The 19,257-nt window shown below is 36.8% G+C and overlaps 1 pseudogene; it reads left to right on the forward strand.

The window, feature by feature from the left end:
- The first annotated feature begins 323 nt into the window (after positions 1-323).
- On the forward strand, positions 324-10,294 carry LOC119249550 (ADP/ATP translocase 2-like; annotated as a pseudogene).
- Positions 10,295-19,257: the final 8,963 nt, after the last annotated feature.

Consider the following 19,257-nt stretch of genomic DNA (forward strand, 5'->3'; position numbering starts at 1 on the left):
ATGTTCAGTGTGAATTTCTGCCACACACCCCCAACACCCCCCAAAATTGGGCTCCCATCACACAATAAAAGACCATCTTATTTTTCCTTTTCCTTTCTTTACATGAATTAAATTTATTGGGTAATGACTAACAGATACTCAGCTAACATACATGCAAAGAAAAATACTATTAACTCTCTTACAAGTCATCAGCCAATTGTCATTCTTTGGCTGGTAGTATTTACATTACCATTGCCTCTTTTCTCTCTTCTTATACTGACTTCCTTCCCAAAAGGCAGTTTATTTAAAGGTTGTAAGCCCGCAGACACAGTTGGAAGGTGACGATGGCTGATAAAAAGCAGGTATATTGCTGCAGGGCACCCTGTGATTTAATGTACCAGTAGAATGTGGCTGCAGATTTATAGATTGATGGATCACAAGGACAGCCCGAGTTTATATTGGGACAGTAATGTCTGAATCTCAGGATGAGTGTCCAAAGCCCAGACCAATATGCACTGAATAAATGAAACTGGAAGACCTGGTGTTTCTTTCCTCTTAAAACCAAAACAAAAGCAAACCCACAGGCTTTATCCACCAAAGATTTACAGAGCAAGTTAAGATATCAGTAGCTTCCTCTCTAAATTGCTTCATGTGTACATGAGGTGTCTAAGGTAGAAGCATTATAAACCTTGCTCAGAGGCACATGCTGACCAAGACTCTCCTTATGTGTGGGGTGCTGTGTCTATCCCTGGATACCATGGTACCTGTCTAAGATCGGTTTCTGCCATATCACCCACTGGAATTACACTCCCCTAACCTGTCATACCAGTTTTTATTTTCCAATACTTATTTCATGTTAACTGTATTAAATTAATTTGACTTGGATTTCATTAGCATAGATCCTTCAGTCATGGAGGAAAATTATGTGCTAACCCACATTTCTACTGAATTATGGCAACTTCATCTTTTTCATGAGGTTTGTAACTAAAATCAGCATAGTGACTTGGTGTGGCATTTACTTCATACTCATAAGCAAATTAACTGTATATTGGGTTATCTGAAAAGTCAGGAGGCATTTTTGCATGAAAAACATAGGAAAAATATGTCATGACTTTCCCGACAACCCAATAGAATTAATCTTTTAAAGGATGTCAAGCTGCCCTCCATTCCTTGGAACTGACTAAGACACAGTTTAGCAAAACAGTTAACTCACAGACCCTTAAGTCACTTATCCACTTATTCATTGTCAGCATTCGCTAGCTCTGTGATCTTAAGAAAGGGATCTTTCTATGTATCAATTTTTATATTTATAAAATAAGGATAATAGTAGTACTATTTTATGTACTTTATGAAAACTAATTGAATTAATCAGTGCAACTCACTTAAAACAATGTCTGATACATACAAAGTACCATAATTATTACAAAAGAAGAGAAAATCTTTAGGTGATGAAATACATTCCAAGGAGTCTTCATCCTACTCTTTACTAGAAGGATTGTGCCATGTTTTATTTTGATCAACTTTCCCAGGATATAGCTAAGCAGTGAACATAATTACTGATATTTCCATAAGTTTGTAACAAAGAAATTCAATTATGAAATAGTAGGACTTTTTGCTCCATTACTAAACCCTGAAACACAAAAACAATCTGAAAAAAGCAGAAATTGAGGCAATGTACTCATTATTTCAACATTTCAAGAAATATCTTTGAACAATTTGGAAATTGAATCCTATTTAATACTTTGTTGACAATTTAAAAAACAATGGATGGCTTCCAAATAATCAGAAAATTTGTTTTAGTAAAGAAATCTTAACATTGGACAAAGTTGTAGCTATTTTTAAATTTTCTCTGAGTTCAGAGGGTAATAAATGCAGATTTCATTTACATAATTCTCCTATTAGTTTGTGAAAATAAGCTACAAGGAAGCCCCATTTTACAGAAAATATAAGCGGGGGGAAAGAAATATGGGGACAGAAAGTTCAGATACTTTTATAAATCCTTATCATTTATGAAGGAATCAGATCGGGGGCTCAGAAAGCCAAGCCTATTTCTGAAGTTGATGAGCAGATAAAACTATGTATTCTGAAGTCTGAATACCTGCATTTAAATTCTAGCTGTGTGACCTTTGACAAGGTATTTTAAACTCTATGCTTCAATTTATAAGAAAGCATTAATACACTTTTCTGTTAAGAGAGTAATAGTACAGTTTACTCTTCAGCAATATACATTTAAACCAAACAGTTTGATTTACATGCAGATTTTTTTTAATGCACACGTTTCGCATTCACAGATTCAACCAACTTCAGATGTTGGGGGTGATAAAGGTGGGGGTCATCCTAAAAGCAGTCCCTCCTGTATACCAAGAAATACAGTTTTGGGGATCAAGGGCCAGCTGTACCTATATCTGTGTTTTTTTTGTGAGGGTGAAATGATATTATACATGCAAAGTAATTAGAACAGTACTTGATAGTGCATTCCATAAACCATAGCTCTCATTAATTTAAGAATTCATATGCCAGAAATATTTTTGTCAAAGGAAAAGGGATGGAAGAACACAAAGCAAAGGAGGAGGCAGAGGAATAGGAGAATGAGGAGGAGGAGTATAGAAAATCCTGGAGGATAACAAAGAAGGAGAAGAAGAAGAGAAAGAAAAAAAAGGAAGGAAGGAAGCCAGTAAGCAAAAAAGGAAATAGGGAAGGAAAGGTTAATATCTGTGTCAAAAGCAACTGGCTACCCTTGCAAGTGAATTCCCTGTGCAAGTCACTCATCAAGAATGTGTTCCCAAGAGACACAGGAAGGAAAGGGGGAAAGCAAGACAAGGAAGAGTAGAACACTAAATAAGGATGTGATATATTAGGCAAGATCCCAGCCTTAATCTGGTCCTGTAGGGGGGCTGCAGAGCATAAATGGCACTTCAGCATTTGTCCTAACTCAGGTGAGAGCTTTTCTGCTGTTCTACCTGTCAGCCATATCCCAACTTGCTTCAGGGACATGTAATCTCCAGACAAGTTTTAGTCCTCCATGCAGGCCTGCAAAATACTCCAGTGTTCCATGACAATTCTCCAAATTCTCTGCAGTCATAGGTAGAGAAGTTAGAAGAAAATGCTCCAAGAAAAAGCACAGAAGTGTTTAAAGACTCTGAGGCAGGTAGAACAAGTAAGGTCTTCTGCACAGTACTCCCAACAGGGACTGGTAATGGACTTGCAGCCTGAGTGCCAGTGAAGGTCAAGTGCCAATAGAGGGTCTCACTGAGAAGGTGAGTGCTAAGCGCACTCACTTCTCTTGAGCATGGAGACCTGAACTCAAACATTTAAGGGGTTTCCATGATGATGTGTCAGGACAAAGAGAAACTTTCAGAAAAAAGCAAACCAATTTGTTGTCTGATTTTCATCATGAAGTTTTAATTCATTCTGTTCTCCCTTTTCTTTAGTAAGCTCAGTGAAGGAATGAGGTTAATTTTGTCTTGTGAATAACATATATAACATTTCACTAGGCGATCTGTCATACTCCTCACACTCCACATAATAACAGAACTCATGCAGATTGCATGTTTTGGTATTTAGGAAGTGGCATCTATATTTACATATTACTATGTATATATAAATACATATGTGTATAGATATAAATATACGTGCATCTACATACTTCTCATTTGCATACACATACACAGATATGTGAAGAGATGCATCACAGACCAGAGTGCAATTCAAGATGAGCTTTTTGGATTCAGCTTCTGGTTATCAAGCTGCTTATGAGATTACAGATGCGTAGTGCTCTGCACGCTAACATTTCTCTTACCCTAGACACCCAACAGACAAATTCAAAGAGCAATTAGTCATTTCCTTTATGCCCAAGAGTTTCTGGCAAACTCTAAGATGCCAAGTTACAAAATAAGGAAATCTGATTTTAACTTATGTTATTTGCCATCAGCATTAACAAGAGATTAAGTTTAACTTTCTTGAAATTAATTGAAGCTTCTTAGGGAAGTAGTTTCATCATCAGGGAATAACTATGTTAAAACAATCAGGAATATGGTTATAAACATTATACAATACTGTAAGCAGAAGACTGAGGTTAGAATCCCAGCTCTGATGCCTATTATTTGGGGCAAGTCCATTTTCAGATCCATCTATAAAGGGACAATAACAGTAAAATGTAGTTATTAACATTAATCGAGATGGTATATGAGAAAACATTTTGTGAACTGGCAAGTGCTACATGGTTGTAAAGTTTTAAGATTACGGTAGTTAGTCATAATGAAGGTCAAAGTGATAATGGCAATGTTGAGTTAAACTCAGTAAGTTATTCTCCATTGAATAAAGATTATTGAGCACCTACTATGAGAAAGAAACATGCTGGCTTGGTGATTATGACAGAAATTGGTTTGTATTCTCAGGGTCATTACTATCTAAGAAGACTCTTAATTTTTTGACCTCAGTCAAGTTCAGTGTGCACAAAGGACCCTGGGAAAGTACCAGGCACAACACCGTGCAGAGTTAGACTTTACTGGGGTCATCAAACACAGGCAAGATACTCATTTCCCAGTTCAATGAGTCTCTCTTTAGGCAATATCGTTTATTGCATCACCTCTCGACTTCATATTTTGTGTCACCCTGATCCACCCTAGAAAAAGCATCACACACAGCACATGGTTTTCTTTTTCCCATCAGAGCAAGGCTAATAGTCAGCACAGCTTGTTTTCCTGAGTTAGAATCATCAGAACCAGAGCAAGTTCTCTGGAAAACAAAATAGGCACAGACTGTATTCACCAACATGATTCTAGGTGAATTGGGAAAAGAGAAACAACTATCTGTGGTCAAAATGAATATGAGAGAAAACATAGTGTATGTTGAACAATTTAATAAAAACATAAAGGTCTTTAAAACAGCATCCCACAGGCAGTTCATTTGATGAAAGAAAATGAGACTCAAGTCTCATGAGAACCAAAAGCGTAATCATCAGCTTTGCTTCATTGTGCTTCTCCTCCCTCTACCTTTCTTTCCTTTCTCTTCTCCAGCCCTCATTTGAAGGTGTGGCCGATTTTGTCTTCATTACAGAGAGAAATGTTTTTAAGTTTGACAAACTCATTGGTCTATCAGTGCTAGACTAACCGGGCCTGTCAAGTCTCCTTCACCTGGTCAAGAAGCCAAGCTAGGCCCAAAGCGAGTGGCTCCTTCCTCATGTTCAGGAAACAGTTCATTCCATGAGACTCTTAGGTGATAATCTTTACATTCTTTTCTCTTGCTCTTCATCATGATTCTTTTATCAGCCATGTGGGTTCAGCTGTTAACTGCTCACTTAAAGAAAATTATCTCTCTCCCACCCTCATTTTGCCCAGTAACAGCCTGACAAACAAATAGCACCTGCCATTGCTCACAGAGAAAAATACAATAGAAAACTAAAGGCACATAGCATGAGAATCCCACTAAAGCCCGATGACTGATCTTGTTACAACCATTGTGCGTCTTCAGATTTTTCCAGAATCTTAGATCTCTCTCCTGAACAACACACACACACACACACAGACACACACACACACACACACACGAACACACGAGAGTTCTTTGGAGCAGCCTGCGTGCCCCCTCCCACCCTCTGCCTGGAGCTTGATTGTCAGTCTCTTACACAAACCCAGACAATGCTCTCAATAGGCATCTTTTGGGGAGACAATTGCAGAAAGCATGATAACGGGATTTGTCACCCTGATGTGGCTGCTGTTTCAGCAAGCATTTCAATAATGAAAGAAAGTTTTACTAATTGTAAATGTGAATGAATTTCAGCTGTCTCTTCTTAAAAAAAACTTTTGGAAGAAAGCCAATTAAGATCATCTGTCTAATGCATCTATTCACCCCCACTGCAGCAATATGTCAGTTATAATAGATGTCTAATAAACTCAGACTTCTCAGGACAGGGTGCTGAGCATGCTGAAACAGGGAGAGATCAGAGCCTCTACTTACAAAATGTTTGGAGGGGACTGATGAAATCTTGTTTCTGTGACCTTGTAGTCTATAGGATGGTAGAGCTAAAATGGAGTGGGTTTTTGTAACGCAACCAACCCATTCCGGGTAGGTTTATGAACAGTTCTAGCAGCCACATGCTTTTCGCCGTTGTTTGTAGTCGCTGTACTCCTCCGTACACTCCACTCCACCCTCGACACCGCACCACCACCACACCACACTCTGCTGCACCACCCTTATAAACCAGTCTCTTAGGCCAGGTGTACCCAACTACGCATGCCCACACCCTACTTCAGGTGCCCGCCATCAGGCATGCACTCAGGACCGCAGGGGTCCGTCATCCATCCTAATTGCGGAAGGGCAGAAAAGCCTGATACCTTTTACCTACCCTACAGTTTTAAAACCATGATCTGTAGTATCCAGAGCAAGTCTCTTTCCCGCTCATAGCCTGGTGCACTAATTTTCATCTTTCCAGGGAAATGTGAAAGCTAATTGTGAAAATCCATGGCCTGGCTACTAGATACCCAGTACCTCCATCTAGAAGGCAAGTATTTATGTTAAGGAGAATCACAAGTGCCTCCAGGAACTAAAGCACAGACACTTGTGCTGCCGAATTCTTTTTCATCAAGAAATCTTCATGCCTCTTCAGGGATCAGGCTTTCAGGAGGTTGTTGTGTCCTAGAAAGAGACTGTCTGAAATTACCAGAATGTACTAACTTAAGAAATGATGTGACTAAATATGCAGTACATTATTTCTCCAAAGATAGATACATGCAGTCATTCCCAATTCCGACACATAACTGAGAGGTGACAGTCTTCCTTTATACATACCAGAAAAATTAATTGTATAGAAAATCCCACAGAGATAACAAAGGAAGAGCGTATCTTCTCATTAGCTTACAATTCATATTCCCATGAGTATCAGCTTTTCTCAATTATAGACAAATTCACCAAGTGACCGTTTATTCTTTCGGCGGTCATGTTTGATTGCCTTTTACACACTTTGAAGTGTAACTGTAGGGATTGCAGTGTAACCATAATTTCTCTATGTAAATCCTGTTCCCCTCAAGCATGGAACTTTGTCTCAGTTGCTAGTCTAGCCTGCTCAGCGAACTGGCATGGCTTGTGTTATGGCTTGTTGAAGCCATGCCAGTTAGGATGCTGGTTTGCACTGAAACTTCACCACTTTCACTAATGTCCCCAGTCTTGACATTCTGCTCCCATTAACACCATGACTGCTTTGCCTATATCAATATGGCCTCCAGTGCCACCCCTACCATCACAGTTTGTGCAAACACCATGGACTTGTTGATGCTTTTGCTACCATCTGCAGTGCCATTGCTGCCATTTTCATTACCACTGCTCCAGAACAAATGACAGTGTGGTAAGCTGCATAAAGACCCACAGAGAACCTGTAAATGTTATCTTATATGGAAAAGGTAGTTTGAAGACATAATTCAATTAAGGATCTTGCCATGGGGTGTTTATTGTGGATTATCCAGGGGCCCCAAATGGATATCCCGTAAGGAAGACAGATTTTCTGTATTCTAAAATGGTATTTCAACATTATTCTCTACCAGAGACAAAGAAAGTTAAGAAATCTGGACATCTGCACAAAAGTCCTAGAGCATGGTCTTGTCTTTTCAAGCCCAGATTGTTTCATGAGTACAGTATGGGCCTGACCTCAAGTTGACATAAGGCAACTACTCTGCAAGCAAACAATAAAGAAGCACTGACCTATAATTTTTTTTTTTTTAACCTTAAAAGTTCAAACCTCAAACAGGAAACAAAGCATCTTCTTTTCTCCAATTTTGCTTGACCTGTTGTCCCAGCCACACACAGTTTATACAAAGGATTTTGAATTATTCAGTTGTGCCTAGGTTACATATATAAAAATCAGTAGATATCAGTCTAACCTTCTTAAAAATAAACCCCTCAAGGAATTATCTAATGCTCCATACACTCACACATAAAAAAGAAAGCACTAAAAGGAAGGAAATGATCAATTTTGTTTATTACCATGGGCAGGATTTATTAAATGTCTGTTTGCACATGGCTGGGTCCTGGGCAGGGTGGCCTTGCTTTCTTGGAGCTACAATGAGCCTGAGTAATGTAGATTAGGTGACTATACTAATTGAATTTACCACGTAATTAGCTCACGGTTTTCAATTCACTTTGCCATGCAAATCCTTTCTAAAAAGGATTCTAATGTAAATGTTTTTTAGACACTTCAGAGTTTGGTCAACCAATTTATATATTTAAGCTAGAATATCTCCTTAGAATTATATTTTTGAAGATTCAATGTAGTATCAATGGGATAATAATTTATTTTTCTTTCATAAAAGTAACATGAATACAAATAATTTGGAGAATTGACAAAAATGTGCAATTTTTTTTTAAAGATTTATTTATTTATTTATACAAGCACTGGGTACAGTCAGAAGCGCGGAGGGTGAGAGAATTCACCAGATCCAAGGCAGGGAGCAGAACAGGCAGACTGAGGAAGTACACTGCTGAGGGGAGCAGCGGGCGGCAGGAGAGGTCTGCTCGCCATGTGGGACCCTCGCCGGCGGCCCGGGATCGAACCAGTGCTGCAGAAGCTGTGGGCAGCCTCGCAGCTCAGCGCTCAACCGCTGCACCACTGGGGAGGCCCAAAAATGTGCAATTTTATTGTATTTTTGTTTCTTTTTCCAATATTTATAACTGTCACATAACTAAAATTAGAATGTAGGTAGTATGTAAAATACTTTAAGTAAATCATTTTAAAATGGTTGCATTATTTTTCATTGAAATTGTGGATAATCATCATAGTGTGTATGATGGTTAAAATTAGAATTATTAAACTTCATGGTATTTTAAAGTGTAAAACCACTTTGCAAATGATATTCTGAAAATATCTGAAGGTATACCAAACTGAAGGTATAAAAAAACTGAAGGTATACCAAACATGACTTATTTGTCTCTTCCTACTTGGTGTAATAAAATTATTTATTACTTTTACCAAAACTATAATCCTCATGTTGATTACATGTAGTGGAGTCTTATCTGCCGCACTGGAGCCTTCACACTGTCAATAAATCTAATAGCCTATCAATAAAGATCATATTCAGTATATACCAATGCAACCTGAGAAGTGTAATTCTTGTAATTGAACTTCTGAGTATTTCATCAGTTCTTATATGATGTTTAAAGTACATGCCATAAACCTTACTACAAATTAAAACCTCTATTTCTGTAATGTGTACATTACAGTAAATTAACAATGTTATGAATTAAAATATTACTTGTGCATGTTTAAGTAAATACTTCAGCTATATCCTTTTAGGATACGTATGTCCTCTAAGATAACTCAGTTAAATGTAAATGGTCAAAATTATTTCCACTTCCACCCAGAGTCCCAGAGCCCCAGAATCCAAGCTGTTTCCAAGTCCAGTCCTGCCGTCTCCCATCTCTTCTTTTAGTTTTCAACTGTTTCTTTCACAAAGGATTTCCTGGCAGGTGGAATGGGATAGTCATTCCCAAGACCACAGTGCACCCATTGAGCGGATCAAGCTGCTGCTGCAGGTACATACAACAGGCTCGTAAACAAATCACCACAGATTAGCAATTAAAGGCATTAGTGACTGCATGGTTCACATACCGAAGGAGCAGGGAGTGTATCCTGGAGTGGTAACATGGCCAATGCCATCAGATACTTCTCCATTCAGACTCTCAACTTTGCCTTCAAAGAGTACAAGCAGATTTCCCAGGTGGTGTGGACAATAGGACCCAGTTTTGACACTACTTAGTGGGGAATCTGGCAGCAGGTGGTGTTGCTGGAATCTTGTCCTTGTGTGTTGTATATTCTCTTGGTTTTGCCCATACCCATCTAGCAGATGAAGGGGTAAAGCTGGAACTGAAAGGGAATTCAGATCTCCAAATCTGATGGAATTAAGAGCTTATACAAACACTTTATTATCATCTACAGAGCTGCCTACTCAGTATCTATGAGTCAGTGAAGGGAATGCTTCCAGATCCCAAGAATACCCACATTTCCATCATTGAGGTGCTCACATAATCATCAGGGCCAGGGTTGACTTCCTATCCATTTGACACTGCTTGTTACTACATGATGATGCAGTCAGGACACAAAGGAATTTATAAGATGTCCACAGTCAGGACTGACTGCTGGAGGAAGACTGATTATGATAAAAAAAAAAAAAGAAACACAAATGTTTTTTAGAGGTGAATGGTCAGTGTTCTCAGAGGCATAGGTGGTAATTTTGTGCATGTCTTTCATGATGAAATCAAGAAATTCTCCCATTTCCTAGTGCTTGTCCCCCTTAATAGGCATGGTGGGTTATATGACATTTCTTGAGCATTCTTGACAGGCTATTGGCTGTCTATCAGTGACAACTATTTACTGGTTGAAAAGGGAAGCATATCCATGTGACCAGTTTTCTCTTAAAGCCATTTCCATGATGATGATGAAATGATGAGACTCAATTATATTTTTCAGTTCAGTCACTCCTAATAAATAACACATTTGAAGAAATAAGAAATACCTAAAATATAAAATATTCCTCTTTATAGCTTTACAACATTTTCAATATAAGGTAAATATAGACTTCACTGTATAAGATATTTTTCTTTAAGTTTCTCCACCAATAAAATCCAAATACCTACTTACTAGTTATATTAAAAAAAATTTGAAAAAAAATTTGGAATTATAAGATTGGTTTAAAAGGAAAAACAAATGTAACAAAATTCAAATTTATACAAATGGAAATAGAAACATACCATCAAATTAAAAATAAGAGATTATGAGGAAATACACATCTCTGTAGTGCCTTGGAGGCAGAGAAGAACAATAGAAGGGACATGTAGTTTGAAACTAACTAATTTGGGTTTAAATCTGACTCTCTTCTCACTTAGTGGTTATTTGGGACAAGTCAGTTAACCACTTTGAGCTCAGTTTTCATTATCTGCTGAAAACAACATAATTACAATAGAGTGGTTTCCCTAAATGTATAATTTTTGCAATAAATACTGCTTTAAAACTGTGCTACCCAATATGGCAGCCACTAATCTCACATGGCTATTTAAAATTAACTTTTTTCAAAAGTAAATGTTTTAATTAAATTAAATGCAAAATAAAATGTCCCTTTGCTCAGTTGCATCAGCCACTGTTCAAGGGTTCACTGTGAAGCTTATGGCTATTGCCGTGGACAGTAGAGACAGAGAAAAAATTTCCACTCTCACAGAGCTTTCTGTGATATAATACTGGTCAGATTATAATTGCTATGTGAAGAAAAGTTGAGTGTGACAATATTTTGCAAACACTGGATTAAGCAGAATGAGGCCTATTTCTATACTACGGCGTTGCTTAGAACTTTTGATGTGTGGAATATGGACATCCAAAAGGGTGATGTTCTGGCAGAGACCATCTGCTAAAAATCCTCCCTTCACATTTTTTCCTTGTAAACACAACCTACATTTTGTTATTATTTGAATTATGTTTATTCTGTTTTATAAATTTTAATGTGACTATATTAAATACACAAGAAAAATTATTTATTTGGCAAAGATCCTTTGAACTAAGGAAAAGCAGGCATGTCTCCCCAGGCTAAGGCTGTATGAGACCCACTTCTGAAGTGCTAATGCTCCACTTGTGGAAGAATTTTGATTTCTAGTGAAAGTGATAGATGAGAACACTATGACATATTCTCTTTTCTTTTCCCCACCCTGGCTTATACACAGTATGTGAAGATGTAAGGCTTTGAGCTGTGGCATCCTGTTTTCAACCATGAAGAAAACAGAGATTCTGACATGGAACCCTGATTCCTGAAGTTCCTGAACCAATCCTAGAGACAGCTACTTCAGTTTTCTTAGGTGAGTATTAAATGGCTTAATATCTGCAGGGCTCTTAGAATGCTGCCTGACACATAGCATATGAAAGGTATTGCTTATGGCATAAGAATGGCTTATGCCATTCTTGCACCAATATTCTTTTATTTGAAGTCTAAAGTGTTTTCACATATAGTGAATTCTGCTTTACTGCCTTAGGGGCTTGTATATTAAAAATGCCCGTCGATTAGGTGATTCGAAATGTCCTCAAATAAAGTCTGAATTTTTTTAAGGTTTATTGTATTCTTAAAGAGATTTTGACTACTGAGCACTTTAAAAAACTTTCTTGTGGATCTAGTATTTTTAAGAATATACGTTGGGGGATGCTGTTATAAGGATAATATAAAGTACAGGTGTACTTTTCAGAATCTTTCCCCAGTTAATATATTCAAATAGAATATCTCTTGGTTTTTAAATACCCAATGCTGGGAATATATTTGTGTGTGTCATTGGTAGGTAGATGGATAGATAGATAGATAGATAGATAGATAGATAGGTGTAGTTACAGCTATAAATACAATATAATGTTTTTCAGCTGATATTATGAATAATATATATAATATATATATTCACAACAGCTATATATACTCACACATATAGCAGTTTTTGGAATATGTTTTCATTTATTTTTCTTGGGTAAATACTTTGGTATAGAATTGTTGGATCATAGAGTAACTAAAATAATTGCTTATAAAGTAACTGTTTATTAGCAACCATACAAATTGCTTGATAATGATGTTATGTTTTCAGTATTTTGCATTCTAACATGATAGTTTTTGTTTCTTTATAAGTACTTTGCTACATTTTAGTGAACATGAAAACTGATTTGGGATTTTGGGTGAAAATGAAGTACATTATAACTTTTTCCATTTAAAATAATGAGAAATAGGCTCATGCTTAGCTTTATCATGGACAAAGTCTGTACTTCAAAAATTTCTGAATTAACTAAGTGAAGCTTTTTTGTGTATAAGGGATCAGCTATTCTTGGACACTGTATTTGTCTTTTCCACAACTACATCTTGTAGCTCTAGAACAGTTCTTGAATGAACAGTTTCCTTTCTTGGTGATTCACTAAAAGAATTTCAGAGAAAAAAATTAGGTTAACTTTATAGACATCTCAATCACTTATTTTTAGTAATAGAAAAAATTTTATTTGTGATTTTATTAAATATCTTTTAGTGATTGACTTTTGGTGATAATAGAAGCGCTTAATAGAGCTTTAGAATTGTAAGTTATATACCATTTGTATAAAATGAATATCCTGGATATTATTTTTTAAAGAAAATTATCTAGGACTTAGTGAAAGGTCAATATATACATAGGCAAATTTGTAATTTGATATATGGGCGATTTACCCCAAATATGTTTTCTCCATTTCATTCATTGTGTTCTTCATCTTTTTAAGAAATAAAACACTCTATTCTTTGATTTTTCATCAATGTTTTAGTATATGTACATATGCAGAAATAGAGTAATACAAGACATATCTATATTTTCACTTGAACTTTCCTCTGTGTCTACTCTGAGATTCAAATTAGTTTTTGAGAAAATATACAAGAACTTTTTCTCTATTTATAGTAAATGTTAAATATTAGATTAGCAAAGAGAATGGGTAAGATGTTGACCAGACTTAACATTTACATTTTCACAGCAAAGATACTTGAATATGAATTCATTAGTTGTTTGCAAATAGAAATGTTTTCTTTTATCTTTTCTTTGAATAGAATATACTTAGTTCATCATACTCTATATCCTTTCTGAAATGCATCCTGTGAACACCTGCGATAAATTTCAGCATACTATGAGGGTGTCATTAGCTTGTAATGGTGTCATATTTCCATTGATACCTATAAGTTTCTATTCAGTCTTTCCTTTTCCAATTTAAAAGTATAAAAAGTGGCATCAAATGTCAAATATTGTTTTCTTCCTCAGAGGATCTGAACAGAAACTACTGTTACCTTCAAATCTTCTGTGCTATCTTTATTGAACCTTTTTAGGGATACCTGAACTGACATACTTACTGTTGACTTCAGAGCTATGGTAGTATAACTTCTGTGATAAATAAGTAAAAGAATAAGTTTGGAGAGGATATACATTCAGAGTTACAAAAAATAACTGACAGTATATTCTGATTGACCAAAACTCAACATATGGTATCATCTGAGGTACAACTAGTTTTTTAAATGAATACCATTGAATAAATGTAATCTTCATATAGCATATGGATTCTATACCCATAGGCATGACATTCAAAAATATTTGCAATAAAGAAAAGTTAGAATAAAAGTAAGTTATTTTTAAATTGACTTACACATAATATTAGCTTTCATAGTAAATTTTATTAAAACAGAAAGCCTTGTGGTAGATATTATCAGTCTTCATTTTTAAGCTTACATTAGTTAACCAAGGTATTAATTCTGTATCATCCCAAATTAGAAAATGAAAAACTTAGTTCTGTTTCCTCCTCCTAGGATTGAAGTTCATTTATGCATGTAATAAGTATTCATTTATTCATTTAATAAGCATTTTTTCAGTGTTTCTATATGAAGTGGTTCCTACAAACAAATACAAAAGCTTGATAAGTAAAATAATTACATACACACAGTATATGGTGGGTCTCAAAGCAGAGAATTATCATTTTTCTCTGGGGAAGCAATATAATAATTCTTGAACCGAGTTTTAGGTCAAATGTTTCAAAGCTTAGTTGTGGAGGATGTCTGAGCAGAATGGAGGTGGTAGAGATGAGAGTTATGAAGACAGAAGAAATGAGGAGCCAATAATTGAACTGGTATTAGAAGCGAGGGAGAGAGTGACTTCTGGTACCAGCAACTTACTGAATGGTGATGCTATTTACTGAGAGGAGATAATATGAGATAGTTGATAATGAGGTAACTGAACTTTGAACTCAAATGAACTTATCATCTGAGTCACATCTGAGGAGTCACATCTGAGGAGAGATTCCACTAGGGATTTAGATCCACAGATCTGAGTTCATGAGAGAAGATGTTGTGAATATAGAATTCTTTCTAAATGGCCTTTAGAAAGATAAAATGGCCTTTAGGGCAGAGGTATGGCCTTAGGGAGAGTGTGTGAAGGGAGAAAACAGGAAGATGAGGATAATCAGTGTTTTCTATTATGTTCTCTAGAATGGAACAGGTGATAACTGAGGACAGGTGATAACTGACTCCATGAGAATGTTTCCTGTCAGAGAAATGCTGTCCTCTCTGAGGCCCATAGAATAATAGAAGATGCATTTAGAGGAGATTCTGAAGAGTGAAGAGTTTTGTGTTTCAATTGTCATTTGACACCTCTGGTCATATACAGATACCAGGAGGATCAGTGTTTTTTTGCACTTGTCCATAACAACACTAAACTGAACACCAACCTGCACTTTGAATTCTTTTGCCTATGATTTAAAAAGTTGTTTAAAAAAATTCACTTTCTTGATATTTTTAATATAAAGTTTTAATTCAGACTTGGGATTGCAAACAATTTTCCTGATATACTGTGCCTGAAGTCAAACTCACCTGAAAAGTTGGAGGTTAAAGGCCACAGCTTCCTACTATCACTTTGGTATTGCGCACGCAAGGCCTAATGTATTATTAACTGTTCAGAATGTACTCTGGTTCCTGCCGCTCCCGCAGAACAAGTATGGCAGCCTGCATTGTTTTGCAAAACACCTTTCAAAACTGGCTTCCAGTTTTGCCATACCTGCTGACATTTAAAAATAACAGAGTTGTTTACTTCTTTTTCATTTCTTGGAGCAAATAAAAGTAAAAAAGATACTGTTAGCATTTGGGTCCTGGAGACACAGTTGGATTTTTTTTTCTCTCTCTCTCTTCCCCTCTTGCTGTATCATTACTATTTTTTTTTAATGAAAGGTTGTTATTTTTGTTGATTGGCCAATTAGAGGAGCCAGTGGCTGCTACCTACTTCTAAAACTTGATTCTATTGTAAAACTTCAGAGGCTAATGCTGCTTCAGTCTTGCCCTAAAGAGACATAAAAGGATACATTTGCAGTTAAGTATCCCGGCAGATGAAGGAGCATAAACCATTGATCACAATGCAAAATGGTGAAAACTGAAAAGGAATCCAATTTATTTTAAATAAAACTACTCTGTTCTCCAGTGACAGATTCCAGAATCAGACAACAGAAAGGAACTGACAGCAGATGTTTTAGAGCCAAGACACAGAGAGACTGAGTAATAGTATAGAAAAGAAATTGCTTTGAACTTCACCCCTGCTTTAAATACTTCAAATCAATAGGGTCACAGAGCTCTTTAATAGAGTGACGAGGTCTTGCCCTAGCAGGTCTGCACAGTGACAAGTTGATGTGCTTCCTAGCAGCGGGGTCATAAAAATGGCAGGCTTCTCCCTGAAAGGGGGCTTTGTGTGAGCGGGGTCCATTTGCAGTGACTCCCCTGTTTGGCCACTCTGGAGAGCCAGGCCCTAATAGTCTCCATCTAAATGGGACTGACCTCATGAATTACCTCAGGAAACTTAATCTATAAACTGGCTTCTTCTTATGCAGACTGATGAATTCTTGTTTATTCCTAAATGGCTGTCACAAGACCTATTCATCAAACTCTTAAGGGGGGAACGGAGGCTCACAGAAGCCAGCCTCGAGTGCGGCACCGTTAAATAATCATTAGGCTTCACGGCTGGTCTTGAGACCCACTCCAAATCCACAAAGCAGACTTCTTTTTTATTTTTTAAACTATTCATCAGAACTGCATTTAGATGAGATTCTGACCTGATAGAGAAAAAAGAGTGCTTTTTGTCACTATCAGTTTCATGGCTGTGTTCTTTCTCTTTTGAGAGTTTTTTTTAAACAAAAGTAAAAGAAAATAAAGGCAGATGGCCAACTCTTTTCAATATCCGTTTGCTTTATTTGAGCAGTTTAATGTAGTGAAACAGAGTGAAATGTTGCTACTTGCTAAATGGTAAACAACACCATTACCCAGAATTCTGCTGTAGATTGGTACAAAACAGGGTGCTGGTGATTAATTAAACTGTTGTTGTAATTGTAATGCATGATACATAATAGATAGTGTGCCATGTATTTTAAAAGCAACAAATTAGCAAATAATAACTTTCTTACATAGCACATCTCCATTGCTTGCCACTAATGCATAAATAATCAAAAATAAAAGGCCATTATGCAGCTACCTAATAAAACGAATGTTTCTGATGTTCACCAATCTATAAACATGTGCTAGTTGAGCTACATATCATGGCTGTTGGGAGTCAGATGCCCCTGGAGGCAACAGGTAGAATTTTCTCCCCAGTGGGCTTTGCACTGAGGGCTGAGTGACAGTATTCCTCCTCTGAGTAACAGTCATGCACCCAGTGGTGTTCTACATACATATTATGCTTTTGTGGGATACCAGCTTGGGCTGCTGAAATGACTGCACAAATGCCTTTAAAGAGAAAATTATAAAGTGATAAGAAAAAGAAAAATCTTATAATACTACATTCATGTTTTATCTTCTGTGACTGTTTTTAAAAAAAAAAACAACCAAACAGTGTCAATGGAATTATTTCTCTTCCCTGTTTGTCTACCTGAAGTTTTCTAACACTTGGCAGGCAAAGAAAGAGACACAAAAGAAGATAATTTAGGAAAATGCATTTACACTGGCCCCACATTTGGGATGACTGAGCTGAAAACAAATAGAGGGGAAGATGTCATAGCACTATCAGGCGATTTCTAGGAACATGAGGAACTTTGGTGCAGCATCTTTTTCTTCCCATTTTACTCAAGCTAAATGATCAACCTTGGATTTTTCCCTTTTAGTAGCTTTAGTGAGATAATTTACATACCATAAACTTCATCCATTTTAACCACAAAATTCAATGTTCTTTAATAAATTTATAGAGTTGTGAAAACATTCAATTCAATTTAAAAGCATTTTGAAAGATTCTACATGCCCATTTATAGTCAACCCCTGTTCTGATTCCCAGTCCTAAGCAACTACTAATCTATTTTATGTCTCTAAAATTGCCTTTTCTAGACTGTCATATAAATGGGATCATACAATAGGCAGCCTTTTATGTTTGGCTTCTTTTACTTAGCACAATATTTTTGATGTTTACAATGTTGTATCACATACCAGTATTTCATAACTCTTTATGACTGAATAGCATTCCCTTATATGATGTACCACATTATACTTACCAGTTCACCAATTGAACAATGGGATGAATGTTTTCATTTCTCTTGAGTAGATTTCTAGAGGCGGAATTGTTGAGTCACAAGGTGTATTTATTCAACCTGGGATTTTAGAATGATCTCTCTCACTTGGAGAATCTTATTGAAAATACAGGATTGAAGAGCTGTTAGTCATTTGTACCATTGTGGAACTGAGCCACACTGCATCTGCTAACATGTCCAGCATTTCCACCCATGAAACTATAGTCTCAGCCATGTGACTCACCCCTTAGGCTGATTTCCCTTGAATTGCAAAGGCAAGCGAGAACTGGAAACAACCAACTTAGACTTGGGCAGCATTGTTTAGATAATTTTGATTAGGTGACTTGCATAGACAGAAACACTTTGGCATGCAGTAGTAAGCATGTAGACCAGAAGCAGTAAATGTCTGGAAATGGGGAGGTGTAGTAGCTGGTGAGTCTTCTCCTTTGGCCAAGAGCTGTTTCATGAGGCGGATGAGTGAACTGCAACAGCATTTTGCCAGCACAGAAGCTCCCTTTATGTGATGCTGTTTAAGTTTTTTTTTTTTTTTTTCAATTGCATAAATATATTTACAGAAGTCTGGGGCTCCATGTTTCCCATTTGCATTACCATTAATTCCTGTACAAGAGGGCCTCTTGGCATTCCAGTGGCAACAAATTATTTTAGGATACATGTCCACATTTTCTACTACCAGCCTTTGGCTTGGACGGCTGAAAAGCCATACTCCATCCTACTGATGCTCTCTGTAAATAAACACCAATGATAATTTCCCTAAAGTGTACTCTAGTAAAATTCTGATCAATGCTATAAAGCAAAATGTAGTTGATTGCTGTTTGGCATGTAAGTAAAGCATTTCAACACTCACTATCCTCCTTTAATAGTAATATATAGTCAATAAGGACTCGTGTGTGTATGTGTGTGTGTGTATGTGTGTATCCTTCAGACACATGATTCTGCTCTGTGCCCCAGAGGGGGATTCAGTAGAGCTCAAAAAATTAGCCAAGTAAAACAAGGACATCCTGGGAGGCGAAAGCAGTCTAAACCCCGCAGAGTGACTTCCCAAACTTCTGTGGGATTCAGAAGTTTCATGAAGCATGGATACTTCCTGGTGGGAGATAAGAACATTACGTACAAATAACTCTGTTTGCACAGGGTGTGTGCCATGCACAGGTTCTGCCTGCATTTGTTTCTTCCCTGTGACAGCATGATTTCTAAAATAGCATAAGGGCAGAGTGATGCTTTTA

The sequence above is a fragment of the Talpa occidentalis genome, unplaced genomic scaffold (assembly GCF_014898055.3).
Source record: "Talpa occidentalis isolate TD23 unplaced genomic scaffold, MPIMG_talOcc4v2.1, whole genome shotgun sequence".
NCBI classification, from domain to species: Eukaryota; Metazoa; Chordata; class Mammalia; order Eulipotyphla; family Talpidae; genus Talpa; species Talpa occidentalis.